This window comes from Buteo buteo, chromosome 1, assembly GCF_964188355.1.
Source record: "Buteo buteo chromosome 1, bButBut1.hap1.1, whole genome shotgun sequence".
NCBI classification, from domain to species: Eukaryota; Metazoa; Chordata; class Aves; order Accipitriformes; family Accipitridae; genus Buteo; species Buteo buteo.
Window position 1 is genome coordinate 72,016,086 of NC_134171.1, and position 27,572 is coordinate 72,043,657.

At 41.1% G+C, this 27,572-nt stretch overlaps 1 protein-coding gene across 2 annotated transcripts in view; it reads left to right on the forward strand.

The window, feature by feature from the left end:
• The window catches only part of MAML3 (mastermind like transcriptional coactivator 3), a 250,897-nt gene that overhangs the window by 5,860 nt on the left and 217,465 nt on the right, over positions 1-27,572 (forward strand). The gene's annotated exons all lie outside the window — the stretch shown is intronic.

Here is a 27,572-nt window from a genome sequence, read left to right on the forward strand (position 1 = left end):
TGGAGCTACTTTTTACTATTTTAAAAGCTCTTTAAGACTTTTCCTGTTTAGCATCATTATGGGTTTCATAGCTACTGTCATACTGACCATTTCTAACCCTAAAACCAGTCCTTAGGAAATTGAGTTTTAAACACCATAAACATAAAATGTTATTTAGATCACACAAATTAGTGACGGAAGTCAAATGACCTATTAGATCATCTTTTCTGTTCCCCTGCCAGACCGTACTATGCCAATTCAGAATTAGTTTGAAGTTAGAGAAAACATGGCTGGCAAATGCAGTATTTTCCAATACTGCTTTTTATCCATTCTGGGCTAATGCACTGCCTCATGGAAGTTAATGGTCATATTGCCCTCCTACCTGAGGGAAGGGAGATGGGCAGGCCAACCCTTTCAGCTTGCTTTGTGTAGGGACAGAATGACATGTTCAGAATTATAGAAATCTGGTCGTATCTCTTCCCTGTTGGCAGATAATCCACCACAGGAAAGTAGTTCTCCCCCCCACCCCCCACCCCCAGTCTCTCCTTTTTGTGGAGAAAGGTATCCGGAGTGAAAAGTGTAACTTCTTAATTTGTCCTAGTGATTCATGGGTAATGTCATTAATGAAATAGAGTGTCAAAGAATGCTGTCAGTCTTGCGAGCAGTTTTTTTAAAGCTTATGCCTGCTGTATTTAATACGTACCTGTGTGTATGTTCGTAAATCTGTGCACATTTCTCCTGTTCTTTCTCATGTAGCACTCCTGTTTAACTTAATTGACAGGTGCTCAGGAGTTCATCAGTTACACTGTAGGAAATGTCTATTTCTCTAGCATTGCAAAGATGAAAAAGAAAGATGATTTTTCAGATGTTTCCTTTTATTTTCCACAAGAGGTCAAATACTGTAGCCCTTACTCATGCCTGGTGACTAAGTAGGATTAAGCATCTCTTCAGTTAATAAGCTATGTCTGATCTTGCTCACGCTGGGGTAAAGTCAGTAGTAAATGCAAAACTGGGATGATAGCAGAATTAAATCCCAGGCCAGCAATGCTCCTTCTCTCTCATATGCATCATGGAAGGAGTCATCTTGTAACCCTTCTCATTTTGCTCTTCCTGTAAGGGTGGATCTCTGTGTCTTTCTTATTCCACAGCCTCTCCCATTTTTCTTCTCCTTTTCATACCAACTCACGCTTGATGCTCCTGTGTGATTACTGTCCTTTAGGACAAGGAGTTCTTGTGTTGACCTCCTTTTGCAGCTAGTCAGCACAATGGATTTCAGTTTAGCAAACTGAAAAGAATGGAGAGACTCTTCACTTCAAGCACTACTAGCCTCTAATGACCTTTATGTGCTCTGATAGAAAGTGTGTCTCTTTAAAAGATAGTGGGTTGGGTTATTATGAGCCATAGCTGGAGCAGGGCAAGTTGTGTTTTGACATACGGTGGCCAGTCATAGTGAAATCTAAACTTCAGATAGACCATATAGCACATGTTGAAAGTCCTGCAGTGAAGTTCTAGGCATTGTCAAGTTCAGGAAGAACAACTTTGGCTGGAACACGTCCAAAACTCATTCTGCTAATGCAGAGCCAAAAATATTAAGGTGCGATTGTGTTAGGTCAATTGATTGCATTTAGGTTAGCCTAAATTTACGCTAACTTGACCTAAAACTTAAGGCTTCACAGGTGGCGTAAGCTGGTGTAAACCTGAGCTGCTGCCACTGAGGAAGTCTCATTTTTCACGCTCTTGTCGGTGGCCGTATTTTCTTGCTGCCTCCCTTTGCTAAGGCTAATGCTAGCCCTTGCTCACGTACCTCCGCTGTCAGCTGGTTCACCGGGCAGGTAGGGAGGACAGGCGTGTTTCTTCCTTTTCTTGCCGGTTAGTTTGCAGCTGGATCAGATCCACGATTCATTTGACTGTCCCTCCCGTGGGCAGCACAGCCTTACAACACCTTAATCCTCCTGTGAAACTTCACCCTCATCCCAGGATAAACATCTGGGACCTGGTAGCTAAAACATGCTTACCTGGTAGCGTGTGTTTTACCTGAGCTAAGTAACACCTGGTGTCAGCGCACATGATTCTGTTCCTGAATACAGACACTGAAACGGGAAAGGCTGTAAGTAGCAACGGAGTCAGAGTTCATTTGTACTTAAACACTTGCATGCATATGATATTTGGTTGCATATTACTCCAATATGTATAATTCATGTGAGAGATGTGCTTGGATTAGCAGAGGTTTAAGGACAGGTCTGACAGCCAGGAGCTGCTGACTGGAATCCTTCAAGTGTATTGTTTTGGGAATTGAAAGGTGAGGTGCAATCTCTGACTGACGTTACGACCCTGTAATCAGTTTTCCAGTCTGGGATCTCACAGACTGTTCAGATAAGCGACGTACTTGTACGTTCAGTGGGAATTTGGGAGTCTTAGCAATTTGAAGTATTTATTTTCCTAGTTTGTCTAAGGTGGTGAATCACAAAATCATGTAACTTTGACGACTCTTTTGCTTCCCCCTCACACGCTTCAGTTTCACAATGTTTGTAGCTCAGAAGTCATCATAGACTGCTCCTGTTTGCTTTTTGAATACTTGAAATCCAGTTTCATAGGGGTTAAGAGAAATGTATTTTTAAACTTGCAGTAGTTAATAAGATAGCAGCTGCTGAAATTTTGTGCTTACAGGAAGGAGTTGAGCTGCCTTCTTTCAAGACTTCCCTCTTCCGTATTGATTTTGTTTGCCACCACATACAGTTAAAATTGGCAAGGAGATAAGAATACTTTAATCTTTAGTTGACCTGAGAGAAGAGAGAACTGTGTCTGCCCATTGGAACTTTGCATTTTCTGTACGTTTGTGTAACTGCTAAGGCTAATGCTGCAGTGCTGTTGGTAGCATAGATGATCTATTGCTGTTTGCTTGCTGTCAGTTCTGCACAACCACAGCATACATACATGGAGTAGAAAAGAGGTTTGAGCTTATGACTTTCAGAATCACTAAGCTAATCAACAGAAAGACCAACAGCTCAAGGATTTTCTTTGCCGTGTTTGTTTTTTATCAAGGCTGCTTTCTGTAAGGTTTTCCTATAGGGCTCTCTAACGTTCTTGGCTCTCAACAGTTGAAGCTTGGTGGAGTTGCGTTTTTAACTAATGAAGGTGGGGCTCTTGGGCTGTGCCTCTCCCCCTCCTCCCTTCTTCACCCTTTGGTCTCCTCCCTGCCTTGCTTTAACTATGTGCCATGCAGGAGTATTTCAGGTTGAATAAAACAGTTCAGCTTGGTTTTCTTCTGGCCTTCAGATTCAGACAAGCAGCTGTTAAGCGCTGCAGCGAAGGGGTAGCTCTATGCTGCTTGTGAAAATCTCAGGCCTGTTCAGAAAGTGCTTGGATATTGCGTACTTAGCTAAAGAGCAGGGAATTGGTCCTTAACTTTACTCTGACCTTGGGCGCTATCACAAGAAGAAGCCAATATGCCTGTGTATGCGCGTTTACGTAAACCAGTACGTGTATATATACAGTTTTTTAAACTGCACTGCAATACAAAGTGAAAGGATTTATGATCAGTGATCAGTTTTGATGGTGAAAGGGGATGTACTAGTCTGATAAGTTTAAGAACCACTGATATGCACCCGTTTTCTGTGTTTTCAGCCTCTTTCTCTTTCCTTTAGCTCATATCTAATCCACTGTGATGTTTTGGCTCTTCTTCCTTGTGTTTAATCTAATGGAGGAAGGGAGGTGGTCTTTGGAGATGAGACGATGGCAGAGTTCTGTAAAGTATTGGAGTGTTTTAATCATTTAAATTATTTCCTTGCATTAAGGAGGACAGAGCACAGCTTAGCCAAAAGAGAAATTGTAGCATTTCCTACCACTTCTGTTTATGCAGAATATTGTGGTTAAAAACTCTCTAGTATTTGAGAAAATGACTTCAGAATACAACTGCCTTAGCTGGCAGTAGTTGTCTGTAGACTGCTAAAAAGATTGTTACTTTTCAGCTGTGATTTTTGCTGCTGTTCATTTTTGTCTCTGAAGCTGGTGGCTGTTGTTCTGATTTCTCTGGATTGCATTCCAGTGCATAACTGAGGCAGCATAGGGGAAATGGCTACTGACATTAAATAACCTATTTTTAATTATGTTTTTGGCAAGCAGCATCTCTATTCGTTATACGTATTTTTAGTTGTCACTGAAGCAGGTAATGTAGCTTTGAAGACTTTAGTGGACTCGTACAGAAGACTGTAGACTTCTGTAACTGAACGGCGGCCACATTGTTTGAGCTCCAAATTGGCTGAAGCATTCTGGCATGTAATCCATGGCTGGATATGAAGTAATGGTTCAAAATAATCTGTAGGTCCTTCTATTGCAGCACATTTCTGGGCTGAGCTTGCAGTCTTTGCATTCCAGTAAAAGTGGAGATACCATGCTGAGGTTGCAGTGCTATCTTTTTTTCTAATTTGTGCTAACTAGTTTGTAGACTGAAAGATTATGTAAAGGCTGGATTGCTGCAGGTTTGAAAATTCACCTGAGACAATTTGCCTTTACATTTTTTTCACCTCAGGGGACATGACTGGGCCTTATTTTTTCTAACCCATTTAATACATATTCTACATCATGCAAAACAAACAGAAAAAAATCCATTTATTTTCTCTCATCCATTTCATTTACAACAAAACAAACCCAAAAACTTTATTTATGTTCACACTAGGGTTTACTGGCCCTCTCAGTAACATTTTTGTTGTGGGAAATGCCAGCAGTGGGTGGGGATAATGGAGATTTGTGAATGTAGAATAGCAAAAACAAAATTGATTTTGACTAGTGGTGTTAAAAGCTTCACCTCTCCCTCACCTATTACTGTGATAAAGTGTATGGCAGTCTAGTTACAGCCAGAGAGGGGTTCTGGGAAGTTGGCATAGACCATCTTTCTTTATAGTTGCTATGGCTATTTGAATACAAGAAACACGGCATTTTCTCGTTTTCATTTTGTGTCAAAATACCAACTATCTTGAAAAAGTGATTCCTCGGGAATGGCAAACTTGTCTCTTACTCTCTTCTTACTATAAAACTCCACGCTACTTAAAGCCAGTGGTAAGAACACATTACATTTACCTGTCTTTTAAGTAGTTTATCCAAATACAGTACTACATACGATACAGGAACTTTCTTATGTAGGTACTGAAAACATTACAATCTCTGGAAAACCTATAACTAGCTGACCTCTTTTCACATGGTCTCTTCACATGTTGCTGCCTTAGGGTTCGTTAGATGAGGCAGCTGAAGCAAGTTAACAGTTTGCTGCTCTTAAGTGGGGTGGTCTCCTCCTCTTCCCCCTGTGCTGCAGTCCTATGCTTGTGCTGGTGAGCCTGTCTCTGGTACTAAGCTAGTGGGAAAATTACCTGTCTAGGAGAAGAATGGTGTTTATTTTTTGGTGGAAGGTGAAACTGCCCAATGTGGTACTGGGGAAGAGAGGAAAGGAGAGGCAGGAGGTACCGTGTCGGCAAAGCTGTGAAATAAGCTCTGCCTGTTCCCTGTGACTGTGCCCTTGTCCTCTGTGAGTTCCCTGGTTGGCTCCCAGGTGAAAGCCTGGTAGTTGTGGTGCGTTAATTTGGGAGCGAAATACTTAAGCAGTTTATGGAACACCAGGCAGAGCATTATTGGAAGTGTCTTTGGGAATACTGATGTGGTTACTTGTAAGGATGAGGTGATGATCCAAAGTGTAAAGAAGTCTGAGGAGAATATCTTTTCACCCCAATCTAGTCCAAAGGAGAGATCGTGCTGGCCGCAGTGTGGACTTGTATCAGGTAGGTGACCACTGTCCTTTCTGGGAGGGGAAAAAAAAAAGTGCTTGTGTTCCTATTTTTTTTGTTTCCTAATTTCCTTCTGAAAATTGATAAACTTCATTTATGTTTCTCTGATAGAACAGGGAAAAACATGATTTTGCTTGATCTTTACAGCCTGGTAATTGCATATTTTTTTTCCAGGCTACTCGGATGTGTTTGTGCTCATTTTTAATTCTGTGTAGAATAATAACCTAGGTGAAATAATTATGAAAGGTCCCTGTGAAAGGCATCACCAGTCATGGAATGTGATACCTTGACTTACATATGGGACTCGAGGTAATACTCAAGTGAGTTGCTGTGTCCAAGGTAAAGACACTTGCACATAGTTTTCTTTTCCTTCTATCTGAATCCAACTCTGTGCAATATGATAATAATTTTTATTCAAGTAGTCCAGGAAAAAAAATCACAGATGGAGCAACTTCTGCCAAGTTTACTTTGTAATACGAGAATTAACAAAGATGATGTAAATTATAATTCTCTGAACGGATTTTTCATGAAATTGTACTTAGAATGCTGATTAGCGTAGGTGATTTAATTAATTTTTAAATAGCTTAGTGATGGGAGATTCAGTGGTGGGTTTTTTTGGTTGGTTGGTTTGGTTTTTTGTTTGTCCTCCTTTCTCAAATGTTTGATTTTTGGAATTAGCTCACTTGTTAGCATCCAACCTGTTAGCACAACAGGTAAACAACAGTATTAACAATATTGGTATTTCTATTGCAGTGTATTATTGCAGTGTGTTCCGTATGTCAAGTTTCACTAGTCGTTACTTGAGAAGGCATTGTTTCGGGTTTCAAAATTATTTACTTCCCAAATCTGTGACTTATCTGTTGTGGATAGCGAACACATGGTGAACATATGTCGTAAAGTCACATAAAGAGTTTATCAGAACAGATTTGGACTGGCTAGCTTGCCCGTAAAGGTAATGGCAAATTGTGCTAGTCATCTCAAATAACAGTAGAATATGTAACAAATTTTAACCGAAATACTTCACCTCTCATTTTTTCCCCATTTTTAGAATGCCCCCCCCCCTTTTTTTAAAGGTAAGACAAGCTTTTCTGAGCTCTTAATCTACAAACTTAGGTGTTTGTAAAGGTAGGAAGATAACTGAGGCCAGTAAGTGAAAAACAGTGATTAAGTTGTACACATAGGGCTCTGTAGAGCAATGTAGCATAAACAAACTCAAATAAAATATTTTCTGTTATTCAGAGATGCTTTTTTTCTTAGAAATATACAGTTCTTACATGTTTTAAGATTCAATATTTAAGCTGAGAATCAAATGTCTTTCCTGTTGTGAGGGGAGGAGACTAAATGCCTACAGTTGTATAAAACTTCTATCAGTTCAATATAAATTTTTTTTAACTAGACAAGATCCATATACTATTTTATAATGCACATTGGCAGAATTTTTGCAAGAATTCTGTTTGGGTAGGATCTTTTTCTTGCTTTTGCTCTTGGTTTAATTGGTTAGGGGTTTTGTGGAGTGGGTTCTTTTGTTATTCTGGGGGGGGCGGTGGTTTTGCCTGTTTCTGCTTAAAAAGGTAGAATGCCAAGTATAGCTGTCTCTACAGTTGTCCTAGCGGAGATGGATTAGTTGCCTGAGTGCAGATGAGAAAGTCAAATGTATATGTTATTGAAGTTCGTGACAGAGTTTTCTAACTAGCTATCTGGATACCGCCCTCAGAGGTTGTGTGTTGCAGCAGTTGCACTCACATGTAGATCATGATAAGGCTGCATTCCTAAGGCCATGTAGTACTTTAAAAAAAAAAAAAGAAAAAAATCCTGTTTTCAGTTGCTTATATTTTTAAAACTGTTTTTTCTTAGTTGGAAACTTGGGGAGAAATTTGCCTGAAGTGATTTACTTGTTTAATCTGAGAATGAGATTGGAGGAAAATACACTGTTTTCCCTGCTCTTTTAGGAAGTTCTTGAAACCATTACAGTGAGAAACTGTAGTATATCTGAATTACACACTGTGGTCTGCCATTTGTGGTCCCTCTAGCAGCAGTGGGAGTAGAGAGAAGAGGGAGATTAGCTACTTTATTACCTGTAGGGAAAAAACCCCATACTTGGTATTTGCTTGCTAACACATGCTGAAGATTTAGTCTGCCTTCTCGTAGCCCTGATAGACAGACTGGAAGGTGCCTGTGCTGGCCCGGAGCATGTGAGAGCGTTTTCCAGTCTACGCTAGTGGGAACTTGGTAGGTCTTTCCCCCAGTGTCTCCTCCCAGCTTTCAAGGACCACTATCCCATTCAACCTAAGAGTGGTCGATAAGAAAGTTTGCCTTCTCTGTGCTGTCAGCTCCTTCCAGTTTGGAAGGAGAAACAAGAAGGCACCGCACCAGAAATGCAGGGACCTGAGGAAGTGGATGGGAGGAAAGTCTGGGTCAGGAGATGGACAGAACCCAGACTGGGGTAGGCAGAGTGGAGTAAAGCAGACAACGGCTGTAACAGAAGGACAGAAATACGTAACAGGGCTTTGGACTTGTTGAACCAGGCTGGAGAGTAGAACTTTGCTTCTGCCGGTGTACTCGGGCTTCACCGAGCGCTGGCCACAGCTAGTCAGTGAGAGCACAGGTGCTTGTAACGAACTCGGCTTTTGCTAGCTTGAGGAGCCAGAGCTTGGCGCTGGGGCTTTTAACAGGGCCATACTCATGGTTGGCCACAAATATCAGGCAAATCAGCTGTTTTGGAGTTGGGTTTTCTTGCTTTTCCAGATCTTACGTCCATCAAAGCATCGCAGTGTGTTATGCTATCTGATTTTCTGCACTGTTGTTAAATTAGGTTGTGACTTTTTTTTAGTTTTGTTCAGATTTGAGGAACTCTAAATGCTTTCCAGTGGCACAGATAGTGAATTTCTATGTCAGTTGTTCAGCAAATATAAGCCTGCAAACAGCAGGCTTGCTTTTCTTAGTTACCTGTTGCATATTGCTTGGAAGTCACCAATAGACTGCAGCAGTTCAGATGAAAACCGTTGCCCAAGTGACCTCTTACACATTAGTAACACACGTGTGTATTTTAAGTCCTTTATGTCCAAATCCTGTTTACACATTTCTAAGTAAATGGTGTGAGTTTTCCTCCAGTATGTTTTTCTTCCCCTCTGTGTATACATTCACTGCTAATATAAACCAAGTTTGTAAACTTGATTACTGTGGCAGGTAGAAGGCAATGCGTATTTCTCAAGCCAGTGGAACAAGTGGAAAGTATTTTAGGTACAGTGGTTAGTGGCTGGCTGTATTCCTGTTTTCTGATGGATATAGGGAGAAATGCTGAGGAGTGCACCGCAGGCCTTGTATTACTAAACAGCTATGAGAGATTTCCTTTCCCTTGGGTGGTAGTGGCTCATATTTTCAGAAGGGAGGGAATGAGCTTCTGTCTCTGAGGTCAAACTACACCACCAAACAGCCAGGTGGATTTTCAGAAAGATTTACGGGCTTGATAGTGCAATAAGCCATAGTTCATAATCATGTCCTCTTGTTGGCTGAGCAATCCTGTCTGTGCCGTAGTGTGTAAAGGGGGTGGCTAGCACTTCAGATCATTGGAGTGGTTAGTGGAGTTGCAGCCTGTTAAACAGTGAGCTTGAAAATTAATGCCATGTTTCATCATATCTGCTTGGACCTGCACAACTTGGGCCGTTACTGTCTTGGGCAAAAGAACAGAGTTTTTCAATAAGAATGTCCTAAAACCCCTTCAGAGTGCTTTGTAATAGGATTTGTGTGATCCAAAAGTATGCCTTTTGCAGACTTGGATTGTTTGGGTAGTTGACAGAACTAAGTTTTATATGCAGTATTTCATGTTTCAGTCATAATACCGAAATGGCAACATTCCTCAATTAGTAAACATTCGTAATACTGAAATTCAGGCAAGGGACCTTATGTCACAGAGCTGTCCTTTTTCATCTGAGGGGAGTGGCAGAACCACATATGTAGCTGACTCTGTATTTTCATCATAGTATTTCACCTGTCCAAGAGTTATCTGTACTCAGTTTAGGTAATTTAATTTGCCTTCATCACAAGAAGTTGAGTTTGGCCTTGAGGTAAAGACAAAGAATGATATGGACGCTTAGTGTTGAAAGAGCACAGGAAAATCCATTGAGTTCCACACCTGGGATGTAGGATGCACCAGACCATGAGAGATACCCTTTCTTTCTCCTAGGACTGTAGAACTGAATGGAAGGTCTCATGTGTTTTGGTAATATTAAAGTAATACTGTGCTTATTTTTCTCTCTTGTTCTTGACAGCTGTCTTTTTAGGTATTGCTTCTGTTCCTTTTGTGGTTCTGTAAATATCAGTATAAATCAATCTCTTATTCTGTGTTATGTTGTGAAGAGATTGTTTGTATAATGGGGGTTAAAGGGGTCATTTAACTTCATTTAGTTCATCTTTTGAGACACAGAAAAGATGTAAGAAAAGAAACAAAGTAAAAGATATCTGTGGAGACAGAAGTGGAAGCTTTGTGGTAATATTTAGAGCAAATTTGGGGGGATATCTTGGAAAGTAACTACTGACAGGCAGGACCCAATACTTGCATAAAGAACTATGCTAATTCTTGTAATAAACTGAGTTTTGGCAAATGGCACAAACAGCCCCTCCGCCCCGCTCGATTCATTGCTTATATTTGAGCCATTAATAAAGATGATTTTATTAATAACTTTTTTCCTGTCAGATGTCAGCACTTCCCAGCTCTGTTTTCCTATGCTCCCTATGTATAGTTTTTAGTTCTAAATTCTAGAATTTAGAAATCCAGAGCTGTCATTTCTCACATATAGTCTGCACGCTTTTGGGATCATGCAATGCTCTGTGAATGGCAGTTAAGAAAAGCAATTTGTGTATGGGAAATTTCTGAAAGTTATCTGCATCTCTGCCGGGAAACCCCTGCTCCCTCCTTGAAAGCTAAGGATCCACAAATTGTAAGCTGTTAAAAACTAATACAGACATTAAAAGCCACATGTCAAATGCAAGATATTATTGCAAGTTTAGGAGGGATTAGATTCGAGTGATTGTCGAGGTGTGTGGGCTGGGCTCTGACTGAAAGAAAGAGGATAAAGGATTTATGAGTGCAAACCTGACCACTTCTTTTACTTCCAGGGGCAGGGGCCGCTGACTGTCCTTCAAGGGGAAAGAGACCCAAATAATCAGAATTCTCAGTGTTTGTGTGTGAATGTTATTTGTCCAGGTGATGTAACTGACATAAAAGCACATAAATACTGTACTTCTAATTCCTCACAGTAAACCTGTACATACATTTCATATATGTGTGTATATTTATGTGCAGTCACTATATGATTGGTTTCATTCAGCATAGATGATGTCCACTGGTGGTTCAGTTTTTATTAAGAAAACATACTTTCACAAGTGCTTTATAATAATAATAAATGTCACATTGCTCTAAGGCTATCATTCTTTGTAGCAGAGGATGTTGCATTAGTTTTTTAAGTATTGGGGAAGAGAGGTACAGCTAGTCTTTACAGTTCAGTAGCCTCACACCGAAATTGCTCATAAGACAGTATAATTCATATAGAGAGAACCTTGCAGTGACTAATGGATTTATTTATGGTAAATGTGTGTTTTGACAACTGGGACCATACTTTTAATTTCCGTTTGTAAGGTGGAAGTTTGAAGAATTGGAGGGCTCTGACACTTCAAGAAAATTATGTGATTGGAAAAAGTCTTCATTTCCTCCAAAATCATTTTTCTGCAAAGACCTTTCATCCTGGCACTGCTAAGTTAGTTTAATTCCTCCAAAGGAAGTGGAGGGGGGGGACGAGGGGGTGGGGAACCCACAACACAACTCTTTCTGCAACAGGGTTTTACTGCCTGCTTCAATTCAGTACCCCCTATTACTGGCATATGGATTTATCTCAATAATGGCTCAGTCACATCTGGGAGATGAAGTTTCAGAACTAGGCTATATTTAAAAATTTGTTTAGTGTTGGTTTATTCATTCTGGCTGAAACTTCTGTGAGGTAGACCATTGCTTTTGTGAAAACTGGATTGTAATCTTGTCATCTCATTGACCAGAATGCGTGGGAATGGAGAAGTGGCAATCTCTTTTCCCAGCGGTGGTAAGTGAAGCTATTTTCATTTGGTGTGATGTTAGGAGAAACATACTCTGACCCACACAGTAACACAGGCTGCAGGTTTTCTTCCGGACAACCAAAAAAAATAACACATCTTGAATTTTTGTAGCAAATGGCTGCTGACTTGGAAGGGCTAATTCCGCACAGCCTGTCGTGGCGTGGAGACCCTGATGGGCAAAACTAGCAGGCTTTTTCATTTGACTGCCTTTTCTCGAGGTTATGCCAGCTCTCTGTTTTTTGAGCAGTAACACCTGTCTGTGTTAGTCTAGCAAATGAGGAAGCACTGAAAAAAAGGGCATTAATCTGCCCCTTCATGCCACCAGCAGCATGAGGTAAAAAAGGAGAAGGCTGTACTGTTGGCTTGTTGTTCCCCGTTGTGCTGTCAGATCCATCAGGGTACCTCAGGTTGCCGGTCAAGCTAGAGGAGGGTAATGCGGAGAGGTAGAATCCCACTGGTCCCTGATCAGCGTATGCTGAGCTCTAGGTTGATCCACTGACTTGTGTGATGTCAGGGTTTTGTTTTTTTCTGGAGGCTGAATAAGAGCATCAAAAAGCTGTTTTCTTCTGTATTTAATATTAAAAGCACTCCCTAGTTCAATACATTCATCTGAGCAAGTACATTAGGTACTTGCAAGAATCAACCAAAACAATTATAAATGCTGAAATTAAGTCTATTCTTAAAATACAAATTAAGGAAAGTAAGTTACTTAAATTGCTCACAAAGCATACGATGTTATAGTTCTATAATATCTGGAGCCCATTCCCACAATTAAATAAAAAAGAAAAAAATCCTTGGGATTACTGCTGTGTGCAGGGGAAAACCTTGGTCGTAAGCCCTGAGCTCGCACGCCATCCTGGACATAAAAATAGCCGGCTGTCCAGGCTATGGCAGGGCTGTGAGGAGGCTTAGGAGGCAGGAGGAGATGTGCACTCTCTTTGATCATTGCTTGATGTGCTGGTCAGCAGCCCGCAACCGAGAGATGGGCTTTATGTAAAAGGAAGCAATTTTAATTTGAAGGAAAGTTTTGTTTGTTTTTTTTATATTGCCTCTTTTTGTTCTTCAGCTTGGATATTTATTTAATCTTTACCTGCTGCTGGCAATTGAGTCAGAGAAGAGAAAGAGTAACAAACTTCTCTGAAAGCTGAAGGAAAGGAAAGGAAGAATAGCCGAGTGGTCGTTCTAGCTCCCTTCCAGCTTGCGGGGAGTCCCGTGAAGCTGCCGGACAGTCATGTAAGCGCCCGTTCTGATGGCCACCGGGCAGATCTCTTTGGCTTTTAGCCTGGCCTTCTTCCCTTGGTGCCCGGTCGTTGCTGCTGATGCAGTTGTGTGAGGGGAGCCCGGCCGCAGGCCAGCGCGGTGCGTGGGAGAGCTGCCGCTCTGTCCCACGCGAGACGTGCTGGAGCGATGCTCCCCACGGCCTGGCCAGAGCCTGCTGGCACCCAGCCCCGACGCGGCTTCCAACTGTGCCTTCACGCCAAGAGCGTGATGGCTGCCGTTCGCGCTGCCTGCCTTTTGTGCCTTTCTGTAGAGCCCCAGACGGTTGGTGACGCCTAACTTTCTTAACTGGGGGTTAATGTTTGAAACGCCGCCTTTTTTTTTTTTTTTTTTTAATTATTCCTTCGTAAAATAATACGTGGTGTTGGTGAACCTCCGACTGAGATCTGCTCTGGGTGTTAAAATGTAATTTATTACATCAAAGTAATGGCCAAAGTACTAATATTTCCTTCTGGAGCTAAAATTCAACTGTTCAGTGAACTGTTTTGAGGTAGAGGAGCAAATGTTTTCAAAAAGATATTGTACGAAATGTGTGTCCCTTTCAGATTCCACCTGGCATATTCAAGTTTTTTTTTATTTAAGAATTTTCTGCAATGGTTTCTTTCAAGGCACTTTGCGCAGTCTCTCTCACTCGCTTTGTGCAGTGGGAGAAAAGATTTGACGACAGCTTTAAAACAAACATACAGTATTTCTGCACTTGTGTTTTGGCGTGGACTGATATGTGAGAAAGGCTTGCAGATTCACTGTATGCTTTAGCCTTAGATCGCTTTTATATGCACGTATTACTGACCACCCAGTACTGTGCCCTGTTTACTCAGCTTCTGCCCCAGAAAGCAGACAGACAGAGGCAGCGAGTGAAGAATTCACTAAGACGGAAGAAAGAAACACAAGGTGGATTGTGCTGGTAATAGTAGCAATTACTCTGTGTCTTTTTCTGAAGAACTGCTGCCATAGTTAGTAAAATAGATGAGACCAGATAAAGGAAAAATCTGCCACTTTTTTTTCTGCAGACATGAGTGATCCTGTTCCTTGCCAGCTGAAGAAGGTTACAGGGACACTAAAATTAAGCCATATCTGTTGATGACTAGAGTTGTCTGAAGGCTTTCTTTCACGTTTCCAGTAGCGTAGTCCCTGTCATAGTGAAGGAACTAATAGCAGCGTCACTACCCCTCGCATGCACTGTCTGGATTTTCATATAACCCACCTACTTAGAAAAAAATGAGAATAGTAAGACAAGAAATTTTGAAACAAGATCTTGAGATTTAGAATATCTTATCCTAATGTTCCTTAGGTCCATGAAGCACTCTTCCTCCCCCAGTTTTTGAGGTTATGCTGTTGTCCCTCTTGTTATTTGCAGTCTATGTTCCAAAAAGATAATTCAAAACTGACCAGAATAAACTGATGGATAAGGGGATTTTGTTTCATATGTCAGCAGCACTTACTCTCTTACGAGTTGTTTGTCATAGGGGTTCATTTCCATTTCTCTGCTCAAGCCCTTGTTTGGTATGTGATTTTTTTTTTTTTTTAAATGTCCCCCGTGTCGTGTTGTGTCCGTCCCCCCCCCCCCCAAGGGTGGATAAAAATCGCTTATTTTTACCCAGTGCTTAATAGTTTAGATTTGTGAGCTCAATTAGTAAACTTAAAATTAATTTTTCGAACACAATTTAGTTGTGAAAATAGGATGACTTATGCCTAAACTTACTGTCTCATGTTAAAATTGTCCAACGATAAAAAAGCAACTGAGCGCCATATTTATACTGAAGTTTTAAAGGAAATTGAACCAGCAAAGGTTGACATTTAGGAAATAATCTGGAACAAGGGGGTCCTGAAATTCTAACCAAGACAGTAGGAGCCTTCTGTGCTGATACTGACATGGTGTCTTCATCAGTTTACTCAGTTCATTAGTTCATTTAAGGCTGAAAGCTGACTGAGAGAGCAGGAGGAGATGTCTGCTTCCCATAGGGCAAAAGACAAATTATCTACTAATATTTAAATATTTTTAAATATGGAGAAAACCCAGTTTGATAAACTTCTGTTCTTACATAATGGGTACACTGAAGGTATTTTTAAACATTAATTTTAAAAAATGCTTTGCTGTGCTTTATTAAAATTGCACTTTGCATCAAAATGTGGTTTTGTAGCAATCACAAACAGAAATTTTAAAAGAGGAAGAAATCGTCTTGTGAGAAGTATAGCCTTCGTACAATGGTATAGTCCTTCCACATGTCAAGAAAAAGTATCAGATTTAATGCAAAGGACAATTGGAGTTGCCAAGTGACGTGTTTTAATAGTTACTAACCAGTAAGAATTGACTCTTCCCTAGACAAACAATTACAAACCCCAAAATGCCCCCAAATTGATTTATTCAGATCAGGGTTTCCTGCCTGATAATTTAAATCCTGATTAAAAGTTAAATCACTTTGATATATATATCAGCCATTCTGCCTTCAAACTAAGTGGGAACAGGCTGGGGCTTTAGACCCTCTACCGTTTAGCACTGCATTTATTCCATCCTCCTATTTTAAGTTGTTTACACAGTTTGTCTGATACCAATCTGCACTTCCTTTGCTGTGCTCATCAGTTCAAACATCTTCCTTTGTGTTTTTTTTAATGTGAATCTTGTATCAGAATAAGGAAGGGGTTGAGTAGTTTAACAGTATAATTTAGATGATAATGCAGCACAGATGTGTAACTTCCACAGATGTTCATGACCAATAAATATTGTGTATCATAATGAAACTTTTATATGCAGTTAATTTCTCTTAAGTTTTTACCATTGTCAGTTCTTTCTTTTCATTTTTACTGGGCTAAAATTCAGTGAGACCTTGATGAGTTTTGGGGTTTTTTTTCCTCAACTAGCAACATCAAGCTCTGTCCCTCTCTGTCCCTTTTCCTTCAGCTTGAAATCATAGGAGAAAATGGTGCTTTTTTCCACTCCAGCCTCCAGATCAGATGGGTTTTGTCCATGCTCAGCTGCCAGGTGGTGAAGGTGTGCGTTGTCGTCTTCAGAGCAAACAGACCTAATGAATGTACTGTTCTGCTAACTAGGGTGAATTGATTACTTCTATTTACCTAAGTTAACTGTGGTTTATGAGGTATCATAATGGGAAGTTTTCTTACTTGCCGACTGCAATTTCAGAATCATTTGTCATTTTAAGTGTCAAAAACAATGAAGAAAGACAAAATGTTTAAGTAAAACCCCGAAGTTGTTTTTGTACAAATTGAATTGTAAACTGGTAGCCTACTATTTTAGTAGGTATTATAAATGCAAAGTTGCTTTTGTGGGTGATTCTGAAAAGCACTTTTTTTTCCCCCTCCCTGTTGAATAACTAGCGTGCAGACATTGTGACAAAAGAAATATTTGTGTTTAAATTCAAGAGTAATGCCCCAGATTTCATTCCACGATATTTAGTTTAGAGTTAATTAGCAGATGGGCTTGAGGGTTGTGAAATGCTGGTATCATCTCCAGAGTCTTGGTTTCTGTGCCTAGACTGTTAAATGGCTAGTTTTCATGTTCTTAAAGGGGAAAAAATCAAATGTGATCAAGAAAGTTGAGTGCTAGTAGAGGTGAGTTCACGTTTCCAAGTTATATTGTTCAGTATCTGTTAGCCTGTCTTGTTGGAATGCCTCTTTTTATTTAGTCTCATCATCATCATTATTTAGTTGTATAGATTACAATAAAATCAGTACAGATTGAGACATGTTTCCATCACCAGTGAGTTTTAAGTCTGTGTTGGATTTGCTGGAGACCTGATTCCGATAGCTCTCTATCCTTGGAATGACATGGGTGGGAAATACAAGGGCGCTTGACAGTAAAACTCCATGAGGAAATGGGTATATGTGGGGGTTAAAAGAAAGAAATTGTTTGGCAGATAGTTTAATTTTCTGATGATATGGATCTTGCTGCAGTAGAAAACAAAGGGGAAGTTATGGGGTTTTAACCTTTCCCAGTAATGCCTGGAACATAGAGGGGAAGTTCCCTTGCGCACCTGGGATGCAATGCTGCTCAGAGTGAATAAGAAGCATGGTTCGCTGTGGTTTTGATCAATAAATACATTTGCTTCATTGCAGTGCATGGAGATGCACAGAGACAAAGACAAGAAACAAAATTTGAGTTTGTATTTATTAGAATTGACTGAAATGAACAGTTAGTTTGAAGATTACGTAATAATATATAGCATGACATGCAGTTTTGCCAAAAATGCTAATGTAAGTCTATGTTTACCTAATGAAAATATAATTGATAGTGTTGCCAATTCAGCAGTCCATAGAAATCTTCTAGCAAATGCAGTAAATGCTACTTTCTGTAGCAAAAGACAGCCTTGGTGTTTTGGGAATAATTTAAGTGTAGTTTGCTAACTGTAATCTGGTGGACCATACTGGAAAGTGCTTAGCTGGAGATTGCTCAAATATCATGATCATTTTTAATTTGTAGATACGTATGTAAGAGAGAATTCTTTTCTCTTTTACTCTTTGGAGCTAGATATTGAGTGCAGAGTATAATAATATATATTTGCATACTTCCCCCACCCCCACCCCGATTCTGTGATTAGGAAAACATTAGCAAATCTCAGCTGTGACCAACCTTTCCTTTCTAACCATGGAAAAAGATGAAATTCTGATAGACTAAATATAGAATTTCTAAAATTGGACTGTGGGAAAAATGGGAAAACCATGACATGCAACAGATTAATGTAGAAACATTTATGTGGCTTGATCTCCTTTTCCTAGTTACATTTGTGTTAGAATGTAGACAGATGCATCTAGGCCATTTCTTTGCAGACCCACGTGGCACTTCTGTATATAATGAACTCTCGAAAAATGAGTCATCATTGGTTATTTTGTAGGAATAAAAATGGATACCTAATGGAGTAGCACAAGAGTAGAAATGGTCTGCCGTGCATCACAGTTGTTAATGAATAAATACCTGTAAAGTTCACTTCTGTCTTAAATGATATCAGGAATGCTTGGCTCAAATCTGACTGGCATTCACAATTGGTTCAAAGATCTTGCCTTTCTGTGAAATTCAGACCAGATTTCCCCCCACGCCTCAGTTATGCTGGAGTAAATAATCTATACTCTAATCTTAATTATTTTTCCTTAATTGCTGTAACTGAGAAACCGTACTGGAAAAAAGCCCCCATTCCCTCCCCTCTGCCCTTGGTGAGAATTTATTGCAATGTTTGCTAGAAAACATTTTTCCTGCAGTTTGAAACTTGAGTTAAACGTAACATTTTCTTTAGATACTGGTAGGCAGAGTAACTCCCAGGTAGTCTGGCCTGAGTGCCTGATCCAGCAAGGGCCGGGAACAGACTGCACAGATAGCTACAGTGCATTCCAGACAGAGATTAGATTCAGTACTCTCGCACCTGTAGGCGGGTTTAGGGTTTAATATAATCAATGTTAATGAGAAATATGAAAACTCACTAAGAGGGCAATCTATTATGAGAAGGGAAGGAGAAGAAGGTGGTAATGACTCTGATGTCAATAGCGTCTAACTGTTCATTAAGCCAGGGTGGAAAGAGAAATTAAACAGATTTATTTATGAAAATTCACGGTCATAGCTTTACAAATTGTGGCCCACTAAGTAAGAATAAAAATCCAGCGCATATTTCTAGATGAGTTTGGAGTATTACTGACTGACAGAGAGGGTTCTGTTGGTTTCTCCATAGTTAGTAGTTCGTTGCGTAAGCCTTTACCTTCCTTAAAAGCTGGGCTTTTTCAGGGGAGGTGTCTGTGGCAGCCTGTAATTTAATACCTCTCATTACTCATTAGCAAAGGCATCCAGGTTAGCATTGTAGGTGTTTCCCTTTAGTCAGGCTTCACTTTAGAAGGCGCAGCTGATTGTGATTTGTGGCTTTCTTTACAACTAATATTAGTTTACTTGTTGACGTACAGGAATGGTCACTGCTGAGGATTTTTGATCGTGACATAGTTTCTGTTTTCATCTAGCAAATGTGTTAATTGTTGTATCTTCGGAAAGTAAATGTTTTTATTAATCCTTCTCAGCTGCATCTCTTCTTTAGGATTAGTCTGATGTCTGCTGTAGGGAGATAGGGAAATAATGCTAGGGAAGGAATGCTGTGGCTTGCCTTTCAGGAAGGTGAGATCTGTTAGGGGATTTCTTGTGTTTATTCCTGAGGAAAGACTGAACGCTGATTCAAAGTTACGTGGGTTGGATGCGCACCAGACTGTGTACAAGTACTAGTTGTACAAAAGAGTAGTTTAATGAACACACTTTTTTCCTCTTACTATTCGCAAAACCATCGTTCTTACATATTTGAGAAAGAAGTAGTGAAAGGGGATTTAACTCCTGTAAGTCTGTATCTACAAGTCAACCACAAATGAAGCCGTATCACAACAGTTATTGAAGTAGCTAAGTTTCTTGGTTTCAGCAGGAGGTTGGCCCTGTGAAAAGCACATGCTTGTTGTGAAATAAACTAGGAAAGTTTTGGTGGGATTAGTCCCAGCTGCTGTAAAGCTTCTGTTCCACATACTGCATCCAAGTGGCAAGACCACACCACCCTTGGACTTCAGGTGAGATTTTGAAACACACAGGAACCTGCAGGATAAAAGTTTAAACTTTATTAGGATTTTTTTTTTTTCTTCCCTTAAACAATAGCTCTTAGCACAAGTTAGGTATGTCTTTGCGTTGATGCAAAGCCTAGCAGTCAGGTGGTGTTATGAGCACTGGATCCTGCATCTGTAAGAAAATAAATCTGAATAAATTAAGCCTGAGAGGATAAATAAATAAATACCCAAAGAAAAATGCAGTTAGATAATTATTAACGAGTGCAGTGACAAGCTGGAGATGTCTAACTGACATGTCCAGTTGAACATGAATGTCCAGTTGAACATATGACTTGCTGTTTGTGAACCTGGTGGCTCGTTAGTATAGAAGCAGTCACTGTATGCAAGTACTAAATGTGCAGATCCATCCATATCTGGTACCTCAGCCTGAAAACACCTCATTTGGCAAAGCAGGTATTGAGTATTGTATTTATCCTCTTCAGCGTGCTGCCAGCTACAGCACCGGCCTGCAGCTTCAGCTGCTTTGAACTGCCCACTGAAGACACCTCTACTTATGGAGGAGACTCATGATAGATGTGGAAGCGCATGATGCATAGGTACACAGGTCTCTCTACTCACTGTTTTTGGTGTTTCTCCAATGCTTCCTCTCGCCTTTGAGTGTGATTCACGTTTCTGGGTTTTTTTTTTTTTCTCCTGCCTGCTGTGCTCATCACATTTTGGCTTCCAGTAGTCTTTATTTAGATACAAATAGCTATAAATATAAATAAATATTATATATAAGTATATATAAATCCAGGTAGATGAGACCTTATCTAAGATTTTCTGACCCGTGTCACTTTCAGTAGTAGGATTTTGCTCTTCTGAAGCCTGAAGACTCATTGGGTCATAGCGGTTTCCGTGTAGGTTTAAAGTCTTTGGTGGCTCTTAGCCGCAGGAGTAAGAGTATTAACAGACTGAATGCCTCGGAACAGTGCAAGAGGAGCAGAACAGCAGAGTTCTGCTATTGGGCACTTATTTTTCAGCCCTCGTGTGTCTGCACCGGGTTTCTGCTGTGAGGCCACCAGCCCGGCTTCTCCATCTGGTCCTTTCCAGCTGGCTCGCTGCCAGTAAGCCGCAGTGTGAGGTCTCCAGTGATCCTGGGCACGCACAAGATCCCAGCAAAAGCGGTGTGTCCTGCTGTCCCGCTCCCCCCAAGCCCCTGCCACACTTGATAAGGAGTTAGATTCTTGCAGCAACAGTAGATGGGAGTGAGGCTTGGGGAGCAAAAGACGTCGCCACGTAGAAGCCCGGGGTTTGGACAGTGGGTATGTGGAAGACGGGGAAGCTGGCGAAGGAGCTTCCCAGCTGCTGTTCCTCCCGGTAGTTGAACCGCAGCAGGCACGCAGAGCGCCAAAATGGCTGGATTGGTGCAAAGGTGGACTTAAGACCTTGTTTCCAGCGTGACTAGCTGTACACGGTGCTGGCAAAGACCCTCTGTGGTGGTGGTGGTCCGTGGCCGTCCCCCTGCGGCTGCTTTCCAGCCTGTCCCCAAGCACGGGCCTCTAGACGTGGAGATGCACTGCCTGGTGCGTCAGCAGTGGCTTTTTACCTCATAGTATCCAGAATTTGATAGACAAGATGCTTTCTGACCACGTCAAGCTTCAGTGAAGCATGCTGTTGTGGCCCTTGGCTCACTGGGGTCATTCCTAAAGTCACCCCAAGCAGGGAGAACACTCAGGCAGTTATGAATGAAACAATCTGTCCTTTAGAGCTATTAAACAGTAATTAATTCTGATTTTTCCTGTTTTCTGACTTTGTAGACTCTCAACACCGTGACCAGAGCTTGCTTTTTCTTGCAAATGTGTAACAATTAGAAAAATTATTGCATAATAAAAGCCGGAGCTTGAAGAAAAGAGGAGAACCTAATCTCATATTTAGCTAAACTGTTATTCTGGTTTACTGGATTATGCTTTTAGTTTTTGCAGTGGCTATGGATACCTGTCCATTTACTGACCGTTTCATCAACAATGGCAGGTGGGTTCTGTCAGACTAATTCAACTTGTCTTCCTGCTGGACAGTGTGTGTCATATACTCTGCAGAGGGATATTTATCGCAGATTAGCATTGACTGATAGAGCCGGCATGCTTCTGTAAGAGTGAGAATTGGTTTTCAGACTCTACCTATTGGTCATGCATCTCCTGTATGAATTAATAGTGGTTTATTAAGATTAAAACCAGGAAGTGGCACCACGCTTCTAATACCTTTTCAGAGGTCAGGTGTTGCACATGCAGGAACTCCAAAAGATGTGGCTCATACAAGAGTGAAAATATGTTATTTGATCTTTCCCATGGAAGGGAGAGGAAAAGGAATTAAGGGTGTAGTTGTGAGGGGCAGGGACCAAATCTTTTTTGAAGAAGTTCTGAAGTAAAGCATGTTTAACACTCTAAGATAACGTCTACTTTTTTTTTTAAGGTAGTGCGGTGGTTTTGATAGTACTGACATGCAAGCATAGTAGAAGAGGAAATACACTGCAACAGTAAGACACCAAGGAAATAAAGGCAAGGAATCTATTTGAGAGAGTGTACCTCTGCATTTGTAAAGCAAAAAAAAAAAAAAACCAAACCAAAAAACCAAACAGTTTGAGGACGTTGTCTACCTCTGTCATGGAAGGATCGCCAAGCTTCCATTTCAGGTGGCTGGACCTGATTAATTCTTCACTGGGAGATGTCCAAGAAAAGCCATGGTGCTGGAGGAAGAGTTGTTCGCAGTGCTGTAGGTGGCACCCTTCCCTTTGAGATGGTGCTGAACCAGTGCCAGAAGGAAGGGGTAGGGGGCCCTCTGCAGAGAGCAGCCCCGGACCAGATGCTCCGCTGGTGTAAATCCGCACGGGTCTGCTGATTTACGCCAGCGGGGGGAGGAAAAAAAAAATATATATTTGTCCTCCCGTCTTAAAAACACCAGGTGAAAGCAGAGCTTTGCCTCCTTGTCATCAGTAGAGATTGCGCGACCCCATCCTCTATGGGATGTGCTGCAGAGGCTGAGCCCCGCGCCAGGCCACGCGTGTGCAGCCCCTCGGAAGGTTCCCCCGCTTCTCTGAGAGCTTCGGTGGGCAGCCTCAACTCTCCCTGGTGCTCAGCCGCAGGGGCGGCTGCGTTTCTGTGGTGGGCAGCGTCCTGCGCGCAGGCACGAGGTTTGTACCGTGCTTTGGGAGGGAGGCGCAGCTCTACAGAAGCGAACGATGCTATTGCCTTCGTTGGTTATAACGTTTTATTTGGCTAATGTGTTAAAAAGGCACTCGTTAAATTGCAGCGTTGCCTCTCTTTAGAGTGATTTTGCCATGAAGGCGGGAGGTGACACAAGTATTCAGACACATGCTTGAACTACGCTAGGGCTGAGGGTCCTCAGGCCCATTTGTGTTCCTGTAAGTACAGACCAAAAAAGACTGACTTTTTATTTACCTTGTGGTTTGGGAGTTGAGAGTCAGGACTCTGGGGCCCAAGCGTACAGTCGAGTTACTGTGTGTCAGCTGATCCATGGTAACGGTGTATGGCAAACGCAAGGAAAGTGCTGTGAATGAAGCATTCAGGTCCTGGTGCTGACACTGTGGCCTAAAGCATCCAACTAAAAATATGTCTCTAAAATGGGCAGTCATCTGACATTTTTATTTACTAGTGTGGTTTGGACATGGGTGGATGAAACATTCTAATAAATTACTGTATCTTTTTGTCTGTCTGTTTCTGATTTATCGTATTTTACTAATTCAAGAGGTATTACATGCCTAATGAATTGGAGCTTTGACATTCTGACCGATTTGCGTTAATGTGCTTGGAGGAGAAGGAAGGGTTGGGACGGGGGTATCAAGCAGAAAGCAAACCTTCTCTCATTGATTACGGCCGTGACCTGACCCCTGATACTAAATTCTGTGCCAGAAAGTATTGTATTCCTATCTACCGCAGGATGAGGGGCCAGTACGCTTGCTGTCCAACATTTGCCATGGTTCAAAATAGGTGCCGCTGGTTTTTGTCATTGTTGTGTTCTGCTCTTTAGTGTGGCTATCCTCTCGGTTCCCGGTAAGGCAGGGAAGTCATGTCCCCGTTTTGCAGGTGCAAACTGAGTCTCATTTTCCCCTGACCTCCTGTGCTGGGGCAAAGCGCTCCATCAGTCCATCCTAATTATGGCTGTGGCCATAGACAAAGGAATAACGTTTTGGCGTTTTTCTGTCGGAAATGGAGAGAACGCAGTGATCCTTTAGGGACGGTGATCAGAAAGGATACAATTCTGAAGCTGTTCCCTGCACCTCTGCTATAAAAAATGGAGAACGAAGGAATAGCCTGGAACTTTGTTGAAGAGTGGAGAGGAGGAGCTGCTACTCGGCTGTCTCAGGCACAGGGTTCCCTCTCTGTTTATAGTGACAGGATCATCTGAAGAGCCATGCCGCTCAGTGAAGCTGTTGCTGCCGCACGGTGCAGTATGGTGCTTGTTCATTTTGATAGGAAGAAGTTTTCCAGGAAGGGGAGGGGAAAAGAGGGCAGCTGATATCCTCTCTTCACCTTCAGTGCAAAGCCGAAAGGATCTTAAGTGATGCTCTACGAATAGAAGAGAAATTTTCATTTATCCCTCTTTGGGGTTGGTACATTCCCCTGCTTCTGGTTAGTCCTTTAACACTGCAAAGAGACAGTTTGCTCACACTGCTACATTTTTTGTATCAGTCACAGCCTTGCTTTTCTCTCTTTCTCTCCCTCCCAACCCCTTTAAGGTTTCTTTCGGGGTGGTTTGGGGTTGTTGTTGTTTTGGGGGTTTGGGGGTTTTTTCTTTCTTTTTTTTTTTTTTCCAAAGCAGCCATGTGAGAGGAATAAAATAATTTTGAAGAGCATTATATGGTGAGAATTTTGACAATGAGTGGAAGATTGTAATTACTCTCTTCCATTAGACTCAGTGGCTTTGGACAGATAAGCTGTATTGAAACGTGTGACCAGGGCATGGGATCATGGATTGTCTTTCACTGTTGTCATGGCGACAGTGATGCAGGTGGCCTATAACTGCCTGGCTGTCAGATCTTATACATCAAACTGGTGCTAAGTGAAAATATGTTAGAGGCATGGGGGAAAAATTGCCAGCAGTGTTTATAGGATCAGGTGGAAGAGAGCTAGACAGCTTTAAAAGCAGCTTTTTGTGAAAGCTGTAGATGGCTCGGGGATGGTTCTTTAGAGTGTTTATGCCTTCATATGAGCAAAAACAGTTTTAAAGGGGAAAATATATACAAATATATGTCTTTATTATGTCTTTGCTGCTTTCTCAAAGTCAAGATGATGATGGTGTTAGGCTGAGACGGAAAAGATATAGGAAGAAAGGCAAAATACTTCTAGCTGACAGCTGGAGCAGACCCTAGAACCTCAATACGAACTGAGGAAAATATGATGTATTCACTACTGTATCTCGGATGTAATTGCTAATAGGAAGTTGACCAGCTGTAGAGATGTTGAAGGGATATCAAAACTTAAATTGTGAAATAGCATCTTAAAGTCAAGGTGTCTTACAGAAAATGTCCGTTAGAGTTGCTCCCAAGTAATTTCTTTTTCAGAGCAGTTATCTTTCTAATGGGTTTGTAGTCTATATTCCCTGAAGTTCCAAATAGATTCTGACTCTCATCCCCTTCCCTTTCCAGCTGACAGCACCTTTCAAACTGCTGAGATTTACAGTAGTTCCTGACACTAAAATTAGTTAATCTGTGTAATTTTGCTAAGTATCACTGCCTTGTTCTAGCTGTTCACCTACCTTCATTCTCTAATGGAGACAAACTCTTTGCAAAGAGAATAATGAAAATGATGGTAAACAAATAAACTTTTATTCTAGTCAAATGCTAAGTATTTGTTCCTGCAATACTTTGTCCATGGGAATTTAGTGGGGTGGCTTTGGGGTAATTTTGGTCTTGGTAGTTTACTCTGATCTGAAGTGGAAATACTATTTTGTCTAGTTATGGGATATCCTATGGAAAACTTGCATACCTCTTTCCATTGTTTGTTGAAATATGCTATCTATTAGTTCAGATATGCCACTGGTGGTCTGTCCAAAGCATAAATTCACATCCTCCATGCTCTTTTGGCTAAACTGTACATAGAAAAATCAACATTGCTTCAGAGTGCACACAAATAGTTTGGTTTCCAAGTTCATATCCTACATTTCATTTGCTCTGTTAGACGGCTAGTCAGCAACCAGTAACACAGTGAGGGGGACAGTGACTTCATCTCACGGGGGTAGCCAACATTTGACAAGCCCCACTCGTGTCCACTCATCCTGCCTCAGCAAGGTAGGTCTCACCATTTCAGATGCAGAGGCAGGTACGGGAAGCTTTTATGAGGAAGAAACCAAATCTCTCTGATACTGTAAGTATTGAAAACTAAAACTGCTAGAAAAAGTAGAATTGAAAGTAAGGCAGACATTTGGAAGAATGCTTCTAAACTTGCACTTGACTAGGCATTGTGGGGTTTTGAATCATCACCTCTGAAATCACGGTGCCTTTCGCAAGATCATAAACAGAAAAGCACTAAAACCGAAGCATAATCAAGAACAGTTTTTAGTGTAAGCCTAGCGGTCAACAGCGAGGCTGGAATTGCTTGGAATTGTTAATGGCATGGAATTGTGAATTGGACTACATCAGCCAAGCAATGTAAATGTTTTGCTCTGTCAGTTGAAAAGTATGATCAGTATGATGTGGCTACAATTTTCAAATGGCGGCGAGGGGGGTATTTTTTAACTTCCTGGCTTAGTGCTTCCTGATCTAGTATTTGGCTTCTCCATGCTCCAGAACCCATCATTACATGTTTTGGTTTGATGGATCTCTGGGTTTTTAGATGATACAAGTGTGTGTATTGATAGTAGGAGGAGCTTTTATTTTTCACAAAAGGTCCCTATGGAGGGTTTAACTAGAATCAGATACTGACTCATGAATCTATCAAAGATACTATTGAAGTAGGGAGTTATTTAATATTTATAATGAGTTAGCAAAAATGAGAGCAAGATCTGGCAAAGATGCATGGTATAAAGGAAAGTTCTGATCTCGGTGAGAGTGGAGGACCTTCTGGGTTCTCTCCTTTTTTGGTAACTGATTTTTTTGCCACACACTTGACCAAGGTTAGGTCTTTGCCCCTGTTCTAAATGTTTCAGTGTTTTAGACAGAAGTGGAGGATGGGGTGGGAAAGGGAGGTCCTGCAGTTTAATGGTTGGCTCTGAGCAAGCAATCTGTTCTTCATTCTCTCTAATGGCCAGTATGTTTGTAAGAATTTTGGGGGTTTTGCGTGATTTTTCACTCTATTGATGAAAGACATTAGGTAGGTTAAACATTATGCACAAATACAAGATCAGAATAAAAAAGTTTGATACAGTATTGAGGGAGTAGTGTCTGGTGGTTTGAGCACATGAAAAGGAATTGACACTAAGGTTTTTGTTTCAAGCTTTGCCGTTGGTGAGCCGTGCAACACGGAGAATGAAATCAGCCCTTCGAGCTTTGGTTTCCTATACTTTAAAACAGATAAAACAAGAACTTTAAAGATGAATAAGTGTTACTAAAACTTTGAGATCCTTGCCTCAGAAGTGTTGTGAAAGTGCATCCTTGCCACTGCTTAAGTACATACGGACTGAAAGCATATGTGAAGTAGTGATGTTCTTTACCAAGTGTTGAATGTTAGGTAATGGTACGTGGGTAACTCAATAGGCATCCCAGTAATCCATGAAATTGCCTTCAGCATGTGTTTACCGATAGAAAAAAATCTTAACTGAGATTTTGGGTTCATCTGTGGTTCTCTTCAAAAGTACTGTGGTGTCTTAAGCTGTCGTTCAGATCCAAAATGCGTTATATTATCTTACATAAAGACTTGCATCTTGAGTATAGCTTAGAGATCATCAAGAGCAAAAAAAGGCCCAGATGTA